Consider the following 17,773-nt stretch of genomic DNA (forward strand, 5'->3'; position numbering starts at 1 on the left):
AGCCCCGCCGGATCCTCGCCGGAGCCGCCCCGACGAGGTATACCCGATGCCTTTCGGTTTGCCGGTTTTTGTTAAAAAAAACCTTTCGTTTAAAAAAAACCCTAGATCGGGTTTTTTTCGGTTTTCTTATTTTGCGATCGTTCACCGAACCGTTCGTTTCAACGAACGCGTTCGTCGGTTTTTCTCTGTTAACGAACGTCCGTTCTTTAACCGTTCGTCCGTTTTTCTTTTTCGTCGGATTTTTCTGCGATTATCTCAGATTCGATTTCTGATCGAATCTTCGATTCTGTTTAACTTCTCGCTCGTTTATCGGAATCAGGCGATTCAAGCGCCTAGAGTTTCGTCTCGAAATTCTCTTTCCGTTTAACCTACTCAAACAAGTTTTTGCTACAGTAAAATTTGACCTAGATCCAGATTAGTTGCTTCTTTCGAGTTGATTCTTTTTACCTGTGCATTAGATGAGTACTGATTGTATGTTTGTTTGTTTGCGATAGAGTACCCGGAGTGTGCCGCTTGTTACTTCGAATCGCTAGGTTTTGCGGATCATCAGCAAGGCAAGTAACACTTTGATCATACTTTTCATTACCCAGTTTTATTGCATTAGATCAATCCTCAAACGTTGCATGATTAGGATCTAATTAAATTGTGGGTATTGGGAAGTAGTTGAGGTAGAACCTATTACCTATATTTTTATCGAACCCTTGGGAGTTACTTCCACGTTGCTATTATTATTGCCATGCTATGCTCGTAGACGTGGATTGGGTTTGAGTGAAATTCATGACAGATGTGAGATTGTTAATAATGGTTTACTTAAGGTGGCAACTAAAACTCACATCTGGGTGGATTGAGGTACCTGGGTATTCCAGGATTGCCTGTTTTTCTTTTGGACCGCCACCCAGGTTCAAAGCGATCATAAGATTATTCATGCTAGAAACTTCTGTGTGCAGCCGCAAGCTATTATGGGCTCTAGCATAGTTGATTAAGTTGTGTGAACTCTTACAGTGGTAGACTAGCAGATGTAGGGGAAAGTAGGTGTAACTGTCTACCCATACGTAAGGTGCAAACACTTCTGAAAGACTGTGTCTTGGTCATCCGTTACTCAAACACCATGTAGTGCGAGTAATCCAACGGAGGAGATCAAGTCTTGTGGGGAAAAGTGCACAAACCTCTGCAGAGTGTACAAACTAATCATGGTTAGCCGTGTCCCCGGTTATGGACAACTTGAGTATCTAGTACCTGGATTATCATGTGAATCTCATCACTATGTTACTTCTAATTAATTTTGTTGGGTTATTGATGACATTTAATTGGGATTGAGATGCTGTCAACCAGCTCAATGTTTCACAACCACCATGATAGTTAAATAAAATTTATTCCTTTGACGTAGGATAAAATTGGCTTTTCACAAAAACTGTAACCATAGAGCTTTCCACCAGCCATATATGCATGTAGTATAGCCTTACTATTGTTCATTATTCTCTATGTGTTACATTGCCAGCATATCCTCTGTGCTGACCCATTTCCAGGCTGCAACGTTTCATGTTGCAGACTTTTCAGACGACGAGTAAGGTGCCTTAGGTCGTGGTCTTATACTCAGTGATGCCGCTGGAGTTGATGGACTCACTTATCTTCCAAGTCTTCCGCTGTTATCGTTATTAGATGGCCTTAAGCCATGTTTACCATACTTAATCTCTTCGGAGATATTCGATGTAATAAGTGTGTGATTGCTACTCTGTTATAAATCCTCCATTTTTACTGTGCGTGTCAGCATTACTGATCCAGGGATGACACTGGTGCACAGCAGCACAGACCATTTGAGGTCTGGTCGCTACAAAGTTGGTATCAGAGCACACGCTGACTGTAGGACACGACCACTAAGCTTAAGCCCTAGAAAGCTTCTCTCTTCTCATTTCTGACCCCTCTCCACTTTCTACTCTTTTAGGAATGGCGGATGCAAGGAGCAAGTTCATGCAACCAGATGAAGGCACGCCGTTTGGTCGACACTTGAAGGAAGTTACCAAGTACTTGAACATAGGAATACCAAGCATCACCGGAACCTACAACGCCACATTACCCGAAGAGGAGAGCTAGAAGATTCAAGTTATCATTCCAGGAAGGACGTTTATGCCAGTTACTGAACCCATAAGATTGGTTTTCGAAGCACCAACCTGGAGTTTAGGGAAGAGCATGGCCGCACACATCGCCATGGGACGCATTGGAGAAGTCTACCACCAGGAGCTTAAGGATACAATTTACCAAATTTGTGGACGCCGAGACGCGCAATGGGAGATGATCAGAACCAAGAAGGATGGATCAATTGCATCTTTCATCCAGGAGCAGAACCAACATATTCGTCGCCAGGAGAACCAGATGTGCACGGACAAGGAAGAACTGAAGAAGGCATTAACGAAGATCAAAGAGCTCCAAGAAGAACTCAAGGCTACACGCGAAGATTATTTGGAGGAAATCAACGCACTAGTAGGGAAGAATGACGACCTGGAGAAGAAGATTGGAGTATTCATGGGAAATCCAGTGCCAAAAGCAGAAGTCGACGAATGCACTTGTCCGGATAACTACATCATCATCGACGACACCGACTCGGAACCAAGTGAAGACGACTGGGTTAATGAAGCTGGAGCAGACATCATGGAGTCTTCAACGGATCAGAATTTCTAGTAGACCACCATATCAGTAGTAGTTTTCCCCCATTTAATAGTATAGTTCAAGCACTTTGTAACGCTAGTTAGATCGATTGTTTGCCTTGTTTGAATTGATTGAGTGATATTGATTGATTTGTCTCATGAGCATATGGGTAGTGTTTTCCCTCTAGACCTCATTCTATTCTTAACTCTCATCTTTTCTAAACCTATCAGATGCCTCCGAGACACGACACCGGAATTGTTTTCCCGCCAGAGATCACCCAGTTGATTCAGCAACAGAATGCCCTGATGCAAGTGTTAGTGCAGAACCAAGGCAACAACAACAACAACAACAACAACAACCCACCGCCACCACCACCTGTTGATCACTTAGCCCGTTTCTTAAGGCTAAACCCGCCGGTGTTTTCCAGTAGCACCGAGCCGATTGTTGCAGATGATTGGCTCCGCAAAGTTGGAAGGGAGTTGACCACTGCAGGATGCACAGATGCAGAAAGAGTGCGTTTTGCCGCACATCAACTTGATGGACCCGCAGCATCATGGTGGGAGAATTATACAGCCACGCACCCTATTGACACTGTCACATGGGACCAGTTTCAGCAAGCTTTCCGTACAGCTCATGTTTCAGCAGGAGCTATGGCTATGAAGAAGCGTGAGTTTCGCAACCTACGCAAAGGAGGACGCACCGTAGGCCAGTATGTGGAGGATTTCAGTAAGTTAGCACGTTATGCACCAGATGACGTTGCTACACATGCTGCCAAGCAGGAGAAGTTTTTGGAAGGACTGAATGATGAACTGAGTATGCAGTTGATGGTAGCAACCTTCAACAACTACCAGGAGCTGGTAGATAGAGCTCTCATGATTGAAGGGAAGCAACAGCAGATTGAAAACCGTAAGAGGAAGTATGGACAAGGGAAGTATAACTCAGGAGCTCAGCAGAAGCCTCGATTTACCCCGAAGCCGGGAGGACAGTTTCAGCATACCCATGGAGGAGGTAGTTCGCACAACCATAATGGCACCAAAAATGGTAATGGGAATGGAGGAGGCAATGGACAGAACCGCACCAACCCATCTACCCCAGCCAAGAGGGACCTGAGCCAAGTCACTTGTTTCAAGTGCCAGAAGAATGGACATTATGCCAATGAATGTCCTGAAGCCCAAAATGGAAATGGCAATGGAAGCTCTGGGAAGAAGCCGAACCCGTTCAACAAAGGACACGTGAACCACGTGAGCGTGGAGGAGGTTGAAGCTCAGCCTGATGCAGTAATAGGTAAGTTCTTGGTTAAGTCATTTACTGCAACCGTTCTTTTCGATACTGGTGCATCGCATTCATACATATCAAGGGAATTTGTGAATAAGTTTAAGATGTCCACCAAAGTTCTCAGAAACCCTATGTTAGTAACCTCGCCAGGAGCAGAGTATATGGCCACCCAAGGATGTTTTCAAATACCATTGGCCATTGGTAGGCATCTTTTCCCCTCAGACCTCATAGTTTTGGAGTCGCAAGGTTTGGATGTGATTTTGGGAATGGATTGGCTATCGTTGTATGGAGGAAACATCGACTGTGCCAGCAAGACGATTTTGCTTACCACCCCGGAAGGGAAAAGGATTAAGTATGTATCCCGGCATATGACGAAGAGGACTCAAGTAAATTCCTTATCGGGAGTTGTACAGGAGGAAGTACCAGTGGTGAAGGATTATCCGGATGTATTTCCAGAAGAGTTGCCAGGCATGCCACCAGATAGAGACATTGAGTTCTTGATTGAACTTTTGCCAGGCACAGGGCCAATATCTAAGAGACCGTACAGGATGCCCGCAAAGGATTTGGAGGAAATTAAGAAGCAGATTAAGGAGTTACTGGATAAAGGCTATATTCGCCCAAGTTCGTCACCTTGGGGATCACCAGTACTTCTAGTGGAGAAGAAAGATGGATCGCTGAGGATGGTTGTTGATTACCGTGGATTGAATGAAGTAACCATCAAAAACAAGTACCCACTGCCGATGATCAATGATCTGTTTGACCGCCTACAAGGAGCTAAAGTATTTTCCAAGATCGATCTACGATCAGGATACCATCAGTTAAATATTCGAGAGCAGGATATACCCAAGACGGCATTTACCACCAGATATGGATTGTATGAGTATACCGTTATGTCATTTGGTCTGACTAACGCACCTGCCTATTTCATGAACCTGATGAACAAAGTGTTTATGGAGTTTTTGGATAAGTTCATCGTGGTGTTCATTGATGACATTTTAATCTTTTCCAAGGATGAGGAAGAGCATGAGGAGCATTTACGATTGGTAGTTGAGAAGCTCAGAGAACATCGGTTATATGCCAAGTTCAGCAAGTGTGAATTTTGGCTGAAGGAAGTTGGATTCCTTGGACATGTTATTTCTGGAGAACGAATAGCAGTAGACCCTACCAAGGTTGACACAGTGACAAGTTGGGAATCACCCACGACAGTTGGAGAAATCCGGAGTTTTCTTGGACTTGCAGGATACTACCGGAGATTCATCGAGAATTTCTCAAGGATTGCTAAGCCCATGACTGAGTTATTGAAGAAGGACACCAAATTCAATTGGACTGAGGAATGTGAAGCTAGTTTCCAGGAGTTGAAGAAACGATTGGTTACCTCACCAGTGTTGATTCTGCCAGATCAACGCAAGGATTATGAAGTTTATTGCGACGCTTCTCGTCGAGGACTTGGAGCAGTGCTTATGCAGGAAGGAAGAGTTGTGTCATATGCTTCACGACAACTTAAACCTCATGAAAAGAATTATGCTACGCATGATTTGGAATTAGCAGCCGTGGTGCATGCATTGAAGACATGGAGACATTTTCTCATCGGAAACCATTGTGAGGTGTATACGGATCACAAGAGTTTGAAGTATATTTTCACGCAGAAGGAGTTAAATCTCAGACAGAGGAGATGGTTGGAGCTTATTAAAGATTATGATATGAGATTGCATTATCACCCAGGAAAGGCTAACGTAGTAGCAGACGCGTTAAGCCGCAAGAGTCATGTCAACACTCTCATGACAGGAGAGTTACCTCAGGAGTTAGCGGAGGACCTTCGCGAGCTATGTTTGGAGATAGTCCCAAGAGGCTATTTAGCGACATTGGAGATTCAGTCTACCTTGATGGAAAGGATCAGAGAAGCTCAGAGGACAGACAAGGAGATTGAAGAGATAAAGGAGAAGATGATCAAAGGAAAAGCCAAGGGATTTCGTGAGGATGAGCATGATACCTTGTGGTTTGAGGACCGCGTATATGTACCAAATGATCCGAAGATCAGGAAGTTGATTTTGCAAGAAGCCCATGATTCACCGTACTCGATTCACCCAGGAAATACGAAGATGTATTTGGATTTAAAGAATATTTTCTGGTGGACCGGAATGAAGAAGGATATTGCGGAATACGTAGCAGTTTGTGATGTATGTCAGAGAGTGAAGGCAGAGCATCAGAAGCCAGCAGGATTGCTACAACCATTGCCGATACCTGAATGGAAGTGGGATAAAATAGGCATGGATTTTATCACCGGATTACCCAGGACTCGTTCAGGCTATGACTCAATATGGGTTGTAGTCGACCGTTTGACGAAAGTGGCTCATTTCATTCCAGTGAAGACCACTTACACCAGTGCTAAGTTGGCAAAGATATATATGACCAGGACCGTATGTTTGCATGGAGTTCCGAGGACCATTGTATCAGACAGAGGAACCCAATTTACCTCGAAGTTTTGGAAGCAGTTACATGAAACATTGGGAACCAGGCTGGAATTTAGTACAGCTTTCCACCCACAGACAGATGGACAGACCGAGAGAGTCAACCAGATTTTGGAGGACATGTTGAGAGCATGTGCACTAGATTATGGATCCAGTTGGGACGACAACTTGCCATATGCGGAGTTTTCTTATAACAACAGTTATCAGACCAGTTTGAAGATGGCCCCTTTCGAAGCATTGTACGGAAGGAGGTGTAGAACACCGTTGTTATGGGACGAAGTTGGAGACCGTCAGTTGTTTGGACCAGATTTGATTAAGGAGTCTGAACAGAAAGTAAGGTTGATTCGTGATAGGCTCAAGGTAGCCCAGTCCAGGCAGAAGAGTTATGCTGATTCTAAACGAAAAGAGACAGTTCACGAACTCGGAGACCGAGTGTATCTTCGAGTATCACCACTTCGAGGAGTGAAGCGCTTTGGAGTTAAGGGAAAGTTAGCGCCCCGTTTTATCGGACCATACAGAGTTGTGGAACGTATGGGAGAAGTTGCTTACAAGCTGGAATTGCCCGAAGGATTGTCTGGAGTACATGATGTATTTCATGTTTCTCAGTTGAAGAAGTGCCACGCAGAGATGGCTGAGATACCACTGAGAGATACTGTGCCACTGGAAGCGATTCAGTTGGAAAGTGATTTGACCTATGAGGAGAAACCAGTTAAGATTCTTGAGTATGCCAGCCGAGTTACCCGCAGCAAGGTTATCAAGTTTTGCAAAGTTCAGTGGAATCACCACACGGAGGATGAAGCCACCTGGGAGCGAGAGGAAGATCTACGGAATGACCACTCCCACCTGTTTTCTAGCCAACCCGAATCTCGAGGGCGAGATTCATCTTAAGGGGGGTAGGTTTGTAACATCCCAAATTTTCAATTTGGTATGTTATACATAGATCATCATTGCATAGCATGTTTTATTGCATTTTGACAAATCCTCGATAAATCCTAAGCAACTCAAGGACCCTCGGAGAGAGTTGGGGATTTTTCTCGAATTTTCATATTTGATTTTCATCAAATAATAAGACGAGGATTTTGGTTTTAAATATTTTCTCTCCGGAATAATATTTCATTCTAAAAATAAACGAGAGGAGAAAACATGACTTCTCCAAAACAATTGAAATACTGGAGGAAAAATGTTAAAATCATTTATTGGAATTATTTGGATTTTATTTGCTATTTTTATTGCATTAAAAATATTGCATGTTTTCAAAATATTTATTTTGTGTTAAAAAAATGTTCACCCTATTCTAGATTTTCTAACTAGACGGGGAAAATTTATTTTATATTTTTCTGACTTTTATTTTATTTTTCTATGAATTATTTTCCGCGGAACGTTTTAAAAAAAACGCGCGACACCCGTCCGGGCCGCAGCCCAGCCGAGCGCCGGCCCGCCCGCGCCCCTCTCCTTCTCCAGCACGAGCCCGCCGCCGCCGGAGTCCGCCATGGCCACGGGAGCCGCCTCCCGCTTGGCTTGCCCCCTCCCCCAAGCCACCGGAGCCCCCCCTCTCTCTCTCTCCTCTCATCTCGCCCGCCGCCGCCGCCGCACTTGCCGCCCCGCCGCCGCCGGTGTGAGCTCGGGAGCCGCCGCCGCCGCCGTTTGCCGCCGCCCCTCGCCCTTCCCCCGAGCCCCGCGCCCCGCCGGAGCCCCCCGGATCCTCGCCGGAGCCACCCCGACGAGGTATACCCGATGCCTTTCGGTTTGCCGGTTTTTGTTAAAAAAACCATTCGTTTAAAAAAACCCTAGATCGATTTTTTTTCGGTTTTATTATTTTGCGATCGTTCACCGAACCGTTCGTTTCAACGAACGCGTTCGTTGGTTTTTCTCTGTTAACGAACGTCCGTTCTTTAACCGTTCGTCCGTTTTTCTTTTTCGTCGGATTTTTCTGCGATTATCTCAGATTCGATTTCTGATCGAATCTTTGATTCTGTTTAACTTCTCGCTCGTTTATCGGAATCAGGCGATTCAATCGCCTAGAGTTTCGTCTCGAAATTCTCTTTCCGTTTAACCTACTCAAACAAGTTTTTGCTACAGTAAAATTTGACCTAGATCCAGATTAGTAAACGAAGCTACTTTCTTTCGCCGTTTGACTTTCGTTGCTTCTTTCGAGTTGATTGTTTTTGCAAACCAGAGTTCTTAAGTTGAAATTTCTGGTTGGATCTTTCATTCGAGTTTTACCTGTGCATTAGATGAGTACTGATTGTATGTTTGTTTGTTTGTGATAGAGTACCCGAAGTGTGCCGCTTGTTACTTCGAATCGCTAGGTTTTGCGGATCATCAGCAAGGCAAGTAACACTTTGATCATACTTTTCATTACCCAGTTTTATTGCATTAGATCAATCCTCAAACATTGCATGATTAGGATCTAATTAAATTGTGGGTATTGGGAAGTAGTTGAGGTAGAACCTATTACCTATATTTTTATCGAACCCTTGGGAGTTACTTCCACGTTGCTATTATTATTGCCATGCTATGCTCGTAGACGTGGATTGGGTTTGAGTGAAATTCATGACAGATGTGAGATTGTTAATAATGGTTTACTTAAGGTGGCAACTAAAACTCACATCCGGGTGGATTGAGGTACCTGGGTATTCCAGGATTGCCTGTTTTTCTTTTGGACCGCCACCCAGGTTCAAAGGGATCATAAGATTATTAATGCTAGAAACTTCCGTGTGCAGCCGCAAGCTATTATGGGCTCTAGCATAGTTGATTAAGTTGTGTGAACTCTTACAGTGGTAGACTAGCAAATGTAGGGGAAAGTAGGTGTAACTGTCTACCCATACGTAAGGTGCAAACACTTCTGAAAGACTGTGTCTTGGTCATCCGTTACTCAAACACCATGTAGTGCGAGTAATCCAACGGAGGAGATCAAGTCTTGTGGGGAAAAGTGCACAAACCTCTGCAGAGTGTACAAACTAATCATGGTTAGCCGTGTCCCCGGTTATGGACAACTTGAGTATCTAGTACCTGGATTATCATGTGAATCTCATCACTATGTTACTTCTAATTAATTTTGTTGGGTTATTGATGACATTTAATTGGGATTGAGATGCTGTCAACCATCTCAATGTTTCACAACCACCATGATAGTTAAATAAAATTTATTCCTTTGACGTAGGATAAAATTGGCTTTTCGCAAAAACTGTAACCATAGAGCTTTCCACCAGCCATATATGCATGTAGTATAGCCTTACTATTGTTCATTATTCTCTATGTGTTACATTGCCAGCATATCCTATGTGCTGACCCGTTTCCGGGCTGCAACGTTTCATGTTGCAGACTTTTCAGACGACGAGTAAGGTGCCTTAGGTCATGGTCTTATACTCAGTGATGCCGCTGAAGTTGATGGACTCACTTATCTTCCAAGTCTTCCGCTGTTATCGTTATTAGATGGCCTTAAGCCATGTTTATCATACTTAATCTCTTCGGAGATATTCGATGTAATATGTGTGTGATTGGTACTCTGTTATAAATCCTCCATTTGTACTGTGTGTGTCAGCATTACTGATCCAGGGATGACACTGGTGCACAGCAGCACAGACCATTTGAGGTCTGGTCGCTACAACTAACAACATTGCAATCATGCTCATCATTCACATATTTTATGCCAAGCATTCTATGTAATTCTTCTTCTAGTACTTGAGCACAATTTTCCTTCCCATCATTTTCACGAAAGACATTAAAAAGATGAAGAATATGAGGCAACCTTAATTCCATTTTTTGTAGTTTTCTTTTATAGACTAAACTAGTGATAAAACAAGAAACTGAAAGATTCGATTGCAAGATCTAAAGATATACCTTCAAGCACTCACCTCCCCGGCAACGGCGCCAGAAAAGAGCTTAGTTGACGGGGTGTGAGTGCCGCTTACCTAGCCTCCCCGGCAATGGCGCCAGAAAAGAGCTTGATGTCTACTACACAACCTTCTTCTTGTAGACGTTGTTGGGCCTCAAAGTGTAGAGGTTTGTAGGACAGTAGAAAATTTCCCTCAAGTGGATGACCTAAGGTTTATCAATCCGTGGGAGGCATAGTATGAAGATGGTCTCTCTCAAACAACCCTGCAACCAAATAACAAAGAGTCTCTTGTGTCCCCGACACACCCAATACAATGGTAAATTGTATAGGTGCACTAGTTCGGCGAAGAGATGGTGATACAAGTGCAATATGGATGGTAGATAAAGGTTTTTGTAATATGAAAATATAAAAACAGCAAGGTAACAAGTGGTAAAAGTGAGCGTAAATGATATTGCAATCCGTTGAAACAAGGCCTAGGGTTCATACTTTCACTAGTGCAAGTTCTCTCAACAATAATAACATAATTAGATCATATAACTATCCCTCAACATGCAACAAAGAGTCACTCCAAAGTCACTAATAGCGGAGAACAAACGAAGAGATTATGGTAGGGTACGAAACCACCTCAAAGTTATTCTTTCCGATCAATCCATTGGGCTATTCCTATAAGTGTCACAAACAGCCCTAGAGTTTGTAGTAAAATAACACCTTAAGACACACATCAACCAAAACCCTAATGTCACCTAGATACTCCAATGTCACCTCAAGTATCCATGGGTATGATTATACGATATGCATCACACAATCTCAGATTCATCTATTCAACCAACACATAGAACCTCAAAGAGGGCCCCAAAGTTTCTACCGGAGAATCAAGACGAAAACGTGTGCCAACCCCTATGCATAGGTTCATTGGCGGAACCCGCAAGTTGATCACCAAAACATACTCAAGTGGATCAATAGAATACCCCATTGTCACCACGGGTATCCCACGCAAGACATACATCAAGTGTTCTCAAATCATTAAAAGGCTCAATCCGATAAGATAACTTCAAAGGGGAAACTCAATCCACTACAAGAGAGTAGAGGGGGGAGAAACATCATAAGATCCAACTATAATAGCAAAGCTCGAGATACATCAAGATCGTTCCAAATAAAGAACACGAGAGAGAGAGAGCAAACACATAGCTACTAGTACATACCCTCAGCCCCGAGGGTGAACTACTCCCTCCTTGTCAGGGAGAGCGCCGGGATGATGAAGATGGCCACCGGTGAGGGATCCCCCCTCCGGCAGGGTGCCGGAACAGGGCCCTGATTGGTTTTTGGTGGCTATAGAGGCTTGCGGCGGCGGAACTCCAGATCTATTCTGTTCCCCGATGGTTTTAGGGTATATTGGTATATATAGGAGGAAGAAATACGTCAGGGGAGCCACGAGGGGCCATAAGGGTGGAGGGCACGCCCAGGGGGGGTGGGCGCGCCCCCTGCCTCGTGCGCTCCTCGTTGATTCCCTGACCTGCACTCAATGTCCCCTGGATTGCTTCCGTTCCAAAAATAAATTTGCCGAAGGTTTCATTCCGTTTGGACTCCGTTTGATATTCCTTTTCTGCGAAACACTGAAACAAGGGAAAAAACAGGAACTGACACTAGGCTCTGGGTTAATAGGTTAGTCCCAAAAATAATATAGAAGTGTTTAGTAAAGCCCATAAACATCCAAAACAAAGAATATAATAGCATGGAACAATCAAAAATTATAGATACGTTGGAGACGTATCAGTAGGCCAAACCAAACTGATAATTCGAAGAGACTTGCAAAGATAACCAATCATACATAAAAGAATTCAGAGGAGATTCAAATATTGTTCATAGATAATCTTGATCATAAACCCACAATTCATCGGCTCTCGACAAACACACCGCAAAAAGAATTACATCGAATAGATCTCCCAGAGAAGCGAGGAGAACTTTGTATTGAGATCCAAAGAGAGAGAAGAAGCCATCTAGATAATTTCTATGGACCCGAAGGTTTGTGGTAAACTACTCACACATCATCGGAGAGGCTATAGTGTTGATGTAGAAGCCCTCCATGATCGATTCCCCCTCCGGCGGAGCGCCGGAAAAGGCCCCAAGATGGGATCTCATGGGTATAGAAGGTTGCGGCGGTGGAAATAGGGTTTCGTGGTGCTCCTGGATGTTCTTGGGGTATATGGGCATATATAGGAGGAAGAAGTAGGTCGGTGGAGCTGCGAGGGGCCCACGAGGGAGGGGGCACGCCCAGGGGGCAGGCGCGCCTCCCTGCCTCGTGGCCTCCTCCTTTCTTTCTTGACGTCAACTCCAAGTCTCTTGGATCACGTTTGTTCTAGAAATAACTCTCCCGAAGGTTTCATTCTGTTTGGATTCCGTTTGATATTCCTTTTCTGTGAAACACTGAAATAGGCAAAAAAATAGCAATTTGCACTGGGCCTTCGGTTAATAGGTTAGTCCCAAAAATAATACAAAAGTGTATAATAAAGCCAATTAAGCATCCAAAACAGATAATATAATAGCATGGAACAATCAAAAATGATAGATACGTTGGAGACGTATCAAGCATCCCCAAGCTTAATTCCTGCTCGTCCTCGAGTAGGTAAATGATAAAAACAGAATTTTTGATGTGGATGCTACCTAACATAATTTTCTAAGTAATTCTCTTTATTGTGGCATGAACGTTCAGATCCGAGAGATTCAAGATAAAAGTTTCATATTAACATAAAAATAATAATACTTCAAGCATACTAACTAAGCAATTATGTCTTCTCAAAATAACATGTCCAAAGAAAGTTCATCCCTACAAAATCATATAGTTTGGTCATGCTCCATTTTCGTCACACAAGAATGCTCTCATCATGCACAACCCCGATGACAAGCCAAGCAATTGTTTCATACTTTAGTAATCTCAAACTTTTTTCAACTTTCACGCAATACATGAGCGTGAGCCATGGATATAGCACTATGGGTGGAATAGAGTATGATGATGGGGGTTATGTGGAGAAGACAAAAAAGGAGAAAGTCTCACATTGACGCGGCTAATCAATGGGCTAGGGAGATGCCCATCAATTGATGTCAATGCAAGGAGTAAGGATTGCCATGCAACGGATGCACTAGAGCTATAAATGTATGAAAGCTCAACAAAAGAAACTAAGTGGGTGTGCATCCAACTTGCTTGCTCATGAAGACCTAGGGCATTTGAGGAAGCTCATTGTTGGAATATACAGGCCAAGTTCTATAATGAAAAATTCCCACTAGTATATGAAAGTGACAAAACAAGAGAATCTCTATCATAAATATCATGGTGCTACTTTGAAGCACAAGTGTGGAAAAAAGGATAGTAGCATTATCCCTTTTTATTTCTTTTTTCTTTTTTCTCTTTTTTTCTTTTGGGCCTTTCTCTTTTTTTATTTGGCCTTTCTCTTTTTTTGGGACAATGCTCTATTAATGATGATCATCACACTTCTATTTATTTACAACTCAATGATTACAACTCGATACTAGAACAAAATATGACTCTATCTAAATGCCTCCGGCGGAGTACCGGGATGGGCAATGAATCAAGAGTGACATGTATGATAAATTATGCATGGTGGCTTTGCCACAAATACGATGTCAACTACATGATCATGCAAGGCAATATGACAATGATGAAGCGTGTCATAATAAATGAAATGGTGGAAAGTGGCATGGCAATATATCTTGGAATGGCTATGGAAATGCCATAATAGGTAGGTATGGTGGCTGTTTTGAGGAAGATATAAGGAGGTTTATGTGTGATAGAGTGTATCATATCACGGGGTTTGGATGCACCGGCGAAGTTTGCACCAACTCTCAAGGTGGGAAAGGGCAATGCACGGTACCGAAGAGGCTAGCAATGATGGAAATGTGAGAGTGCGTATAATCCATGGACTCAACATTAGTCATAAAGAACTCACATACTTATTGCAAAAATCTTCAAGGCATCAAAACCAAGCATTACGCGCATGCTCCTAGGGGGATAGATTGGTAGGAAAAGACCATCTCTCTCCCGAAGGTTTCATTCCGTTTGGATTCCATTTGATATTCCTTTTTTGCGAAACACTGAAATAGGCAAAAAAACAACAATTTGCACTGGGCCTTCGGTTAATAAGTTAGTCCCAAAAATAATATAAAATTGTATAATAAAGCCCATTAAACATCCAAAACAGATAATATAATAGCATGGAACAATAAAAATTTTGAGATACGTTGGAGACATATCAGGGCACAGGAACTGCTTGCGCCTAATCTGGAGGTCGGCGGGGCTTGAAGGGATGGCCGGGGGCAGTGCCAAGCACGGTGGTGCGGTGAGGTCGAGGGGAGGGCGGAGGCAGGGGACTGGGCCGGTGGTCGTTGGCGTTTCGAGGAAGATCGTAACACTAACTGGCTGGAGGTAGATGAAGGCGATCTGCCCGTTCTTTGTACATCGGACGGTGCAGAAAAAATGGACTGGCCTATTTGTTTTCAGTCGACTGTTATTTTCATAGGACCACACCTTGTGGTGTGCTGGAGGAGCATCTGCATTTCCCAGCCATCCCTGTGCTCATATTTCAAAATCCTAGAATCTAGTAATTCCGTGTGCCATGCATGTTGTAGAGCTACCATATGTCTCCCGTCATTTATTTTTCACCGACCTACTATCTGCTACCTTTACACTGTACTACTTGTGCACACACTTCACCCATACTCACACTATTGTTTTTTTATGCATGGGTATTTCAGACTTTGACGCAGTGTTGATGAATACAAAAAAGAAAAGACAGAAGTCGCTCCAGTGTAATTCGAAGATAAGCACTAAGCGTCTCAGCGCTCTAAAGGGTGCAGTGCCAGCAGATGGAGAGAGTAAACGTTGCTCTACGGTTGATGATCTCAATTGCCACACACAACCATCCCAGGTGCTTGCTTTAACTTCGCGCTGTCAAATGTGGTTGCATGTTGCATATGGTGTCTAACTTTTATTGCTTCCAATTTGGTTAAATTGCATCAGCTTACTTTACACATTATACCTTTGATAATGGCATGCCTTCCTGTTTTTGATACATGCTATGTATGTCTATTAACCATGTTCGTACATCAAACTAATGCTCTTTTGTATCCCTCATCAATCACTTATCATGAGACAGTCACCCCAGTGGGTTACTGTGAGACGTGCTACTCGTTTAAAGAGTGCAGTGTCATCCTCCCCACATGATTCTCAAGAAACAGCAAGGCTAAATGAAGATAGTCAACGTAGCTCTCTAGTTGATGACCGCAATTCCCCCACACCACCATCACAGGTGCTTGCTCATACTTGGCAGTTGATATGTGGGTGCATGTTGCATATGGTGTCTTCCTTGTAATGCTTCTAATTAGGGTAAATTGCATCTGCTTAGTTAACACATTATACCTGTGAATATGACATGCGTTCCTATTTTTGGTACATATTACGTCTTTCTATTAACTATGTTCTTAATAAAACTACTTTTCATGTGTATCCCTCATCAATCACTTCCGACGAGACACCTTCAAGTTGACAGTGTAATATTGGTTGCATCTTGCATATCATTTCAAACATGTATTGCCTCTAATTTGTTGAAGTGCCCCTTATAATGAGACACATCTAACTTTGTAGAGTGATTTTGGTTGGATCTTTCATATGGTGTCTAGATTGCATTGCTTCCAATTTGTTGAAATGCCTTCTTCTTAGCATTTTTCGTACATATTCCATCCTCCTACAACGTGGTTGCCATACATAAAAGTTGTGTTCGTCAGTATCATGCATCAACGAATTTGGAAGTGCGAATTTCATTCCTTTTTCTTGTGTGTTTACTTGACACGGCAAAATCTAAAAGGATGAAGGCACGGACTGATGGTGGTCCCCTGGAGCAACCGAAACAGATGATCTCTGCAGATTCTCCTGCTACTCCTACTGCAGTGCAAGTTCCAAATCTCATCTCCCCTACTCCACAACCCCAGGTGCTTGCTCTAACATGGCAGTGTGATATCTGGTTGCATGTTGCATATGGTGCCTAGCTTGTATTGCTCCTAATTTGTTAAAATGCATCTCCTTAGCTTACACATTATACATGTGAATATGACACGCCTTCCTGTTTTTGGTACATACTACATCTGCCTATCACACCATGTTCTTACATCAAACTATTGTTCTTGTGTATCCTGCATCTATCGCTTATGATGAGACAGTCATGCCCATGGGTTTGTATGAGACGCGCTACTCTTATAAAGAGTGCAGTTTCATCCTCTCCACATGATTCTCAAGAAACAGCAAGCCTAAATGAAGATATTGAATGTAGCTCTGTACTTGAAGATCGCACTTCCCCTACACCACCATCGCAGGTGCTTGCTCTAACTTCGCAGTGTTATATGTGGTTGCATGTTGTATACGGTGTCTAGCTTGTAATGCTTCTAATTAGGGTAAATTGCATCTGCTTACTTTACACATTATACCTGTGAATATGACATGCCTTCCTATTTTTGGTACACACTACATCTATGTGTTAACCATGTTCTTACATGAAACTACCTCTCTTCTGTATCCTGCATCAATCACTTACAATGAGACACCTTTATTTGTTGCATATTGCATATTATTTCTAGCCTGTTGCGATGTATTGCTTCCAATTTGGTCAAATACATTTGTTAGGCCACCCTTTTAATTTGGTAGAGTGATATTGGTTTCATCTTTCATATGGTTTCTAGCTTGCATTGCTTCTAACTAGTTCAAACACCTTGTGCTTAGTTTACACTTTATACATCATACATGTCAATATGTCATGTCGTCCTGTTTTTCCATACATATTCCATCCTCCTATCATGCGGCTGTCTTACATGAAAGTAGTGTTCGTCAGTATCATGCATCAATGAGTTTTGAAGAGCAAATTTTATTCCTTTTTCTTGTGGGTTTGACTTGACAAGGCAAAATCAAAAAAGAGGAAGGAAAAGAGTAAGGAAGGCGATGATGGTGGTCCTCTACAGCAACGTAAACGGAGCATCTATACGGATTCTCCTTGTACTGCTAGTGCATTACAAGTTCCAAGTCTCCGCTCCCCTACTCCACCATCCAAGGCGCTTGCTCTAACTTGGCAGTGTGATATCTGGTTGCATGTTGCATATGGTGTCTAGCTTGTATTGCTCCTAATTAGTGTAAACTGCATCTTCTTAGCTTACACATGATACGTGTGAATATGACACGCTTTCCTGTTTTTGGTACATACTATATCTGTCTATCACACCAGGTTCTTACATGAAACTACTCTTCTTGTGTATCCTGCGTCAGTCACATATGATGGGACACCTTTAAGTTGGTAGTGTGATATTGGTTTGCGTCTTCAATATGATTTCTAGCATGTAGTGCTTCTAGTTTGATGAACGCCACCTATGACGAGACAGTTTTAACTTGGCAGAGTGATATTGATTGCACCTTCCATATGGTGTCCAGCTTGCAGTGCTTCTAATTTTTTGAAGTGCCTTCTATTTAGTTACACTACAAAAAAATACACTTCCG

This window comes from Triticum aestivum, chromosome 5D (assembly GCF_018294505.1).
Source record: "Triticum aestivum cultivar Chinese Spring chromosome 5D, IWGSC CS RefSeq v2.1, whole genome shotgun sequence".
NCBI lineage: Eukaryota > Viridiplantae > Streptophyta > Magnoliopsida > Poales > Poaceae > Triticum > Triticum aestivum.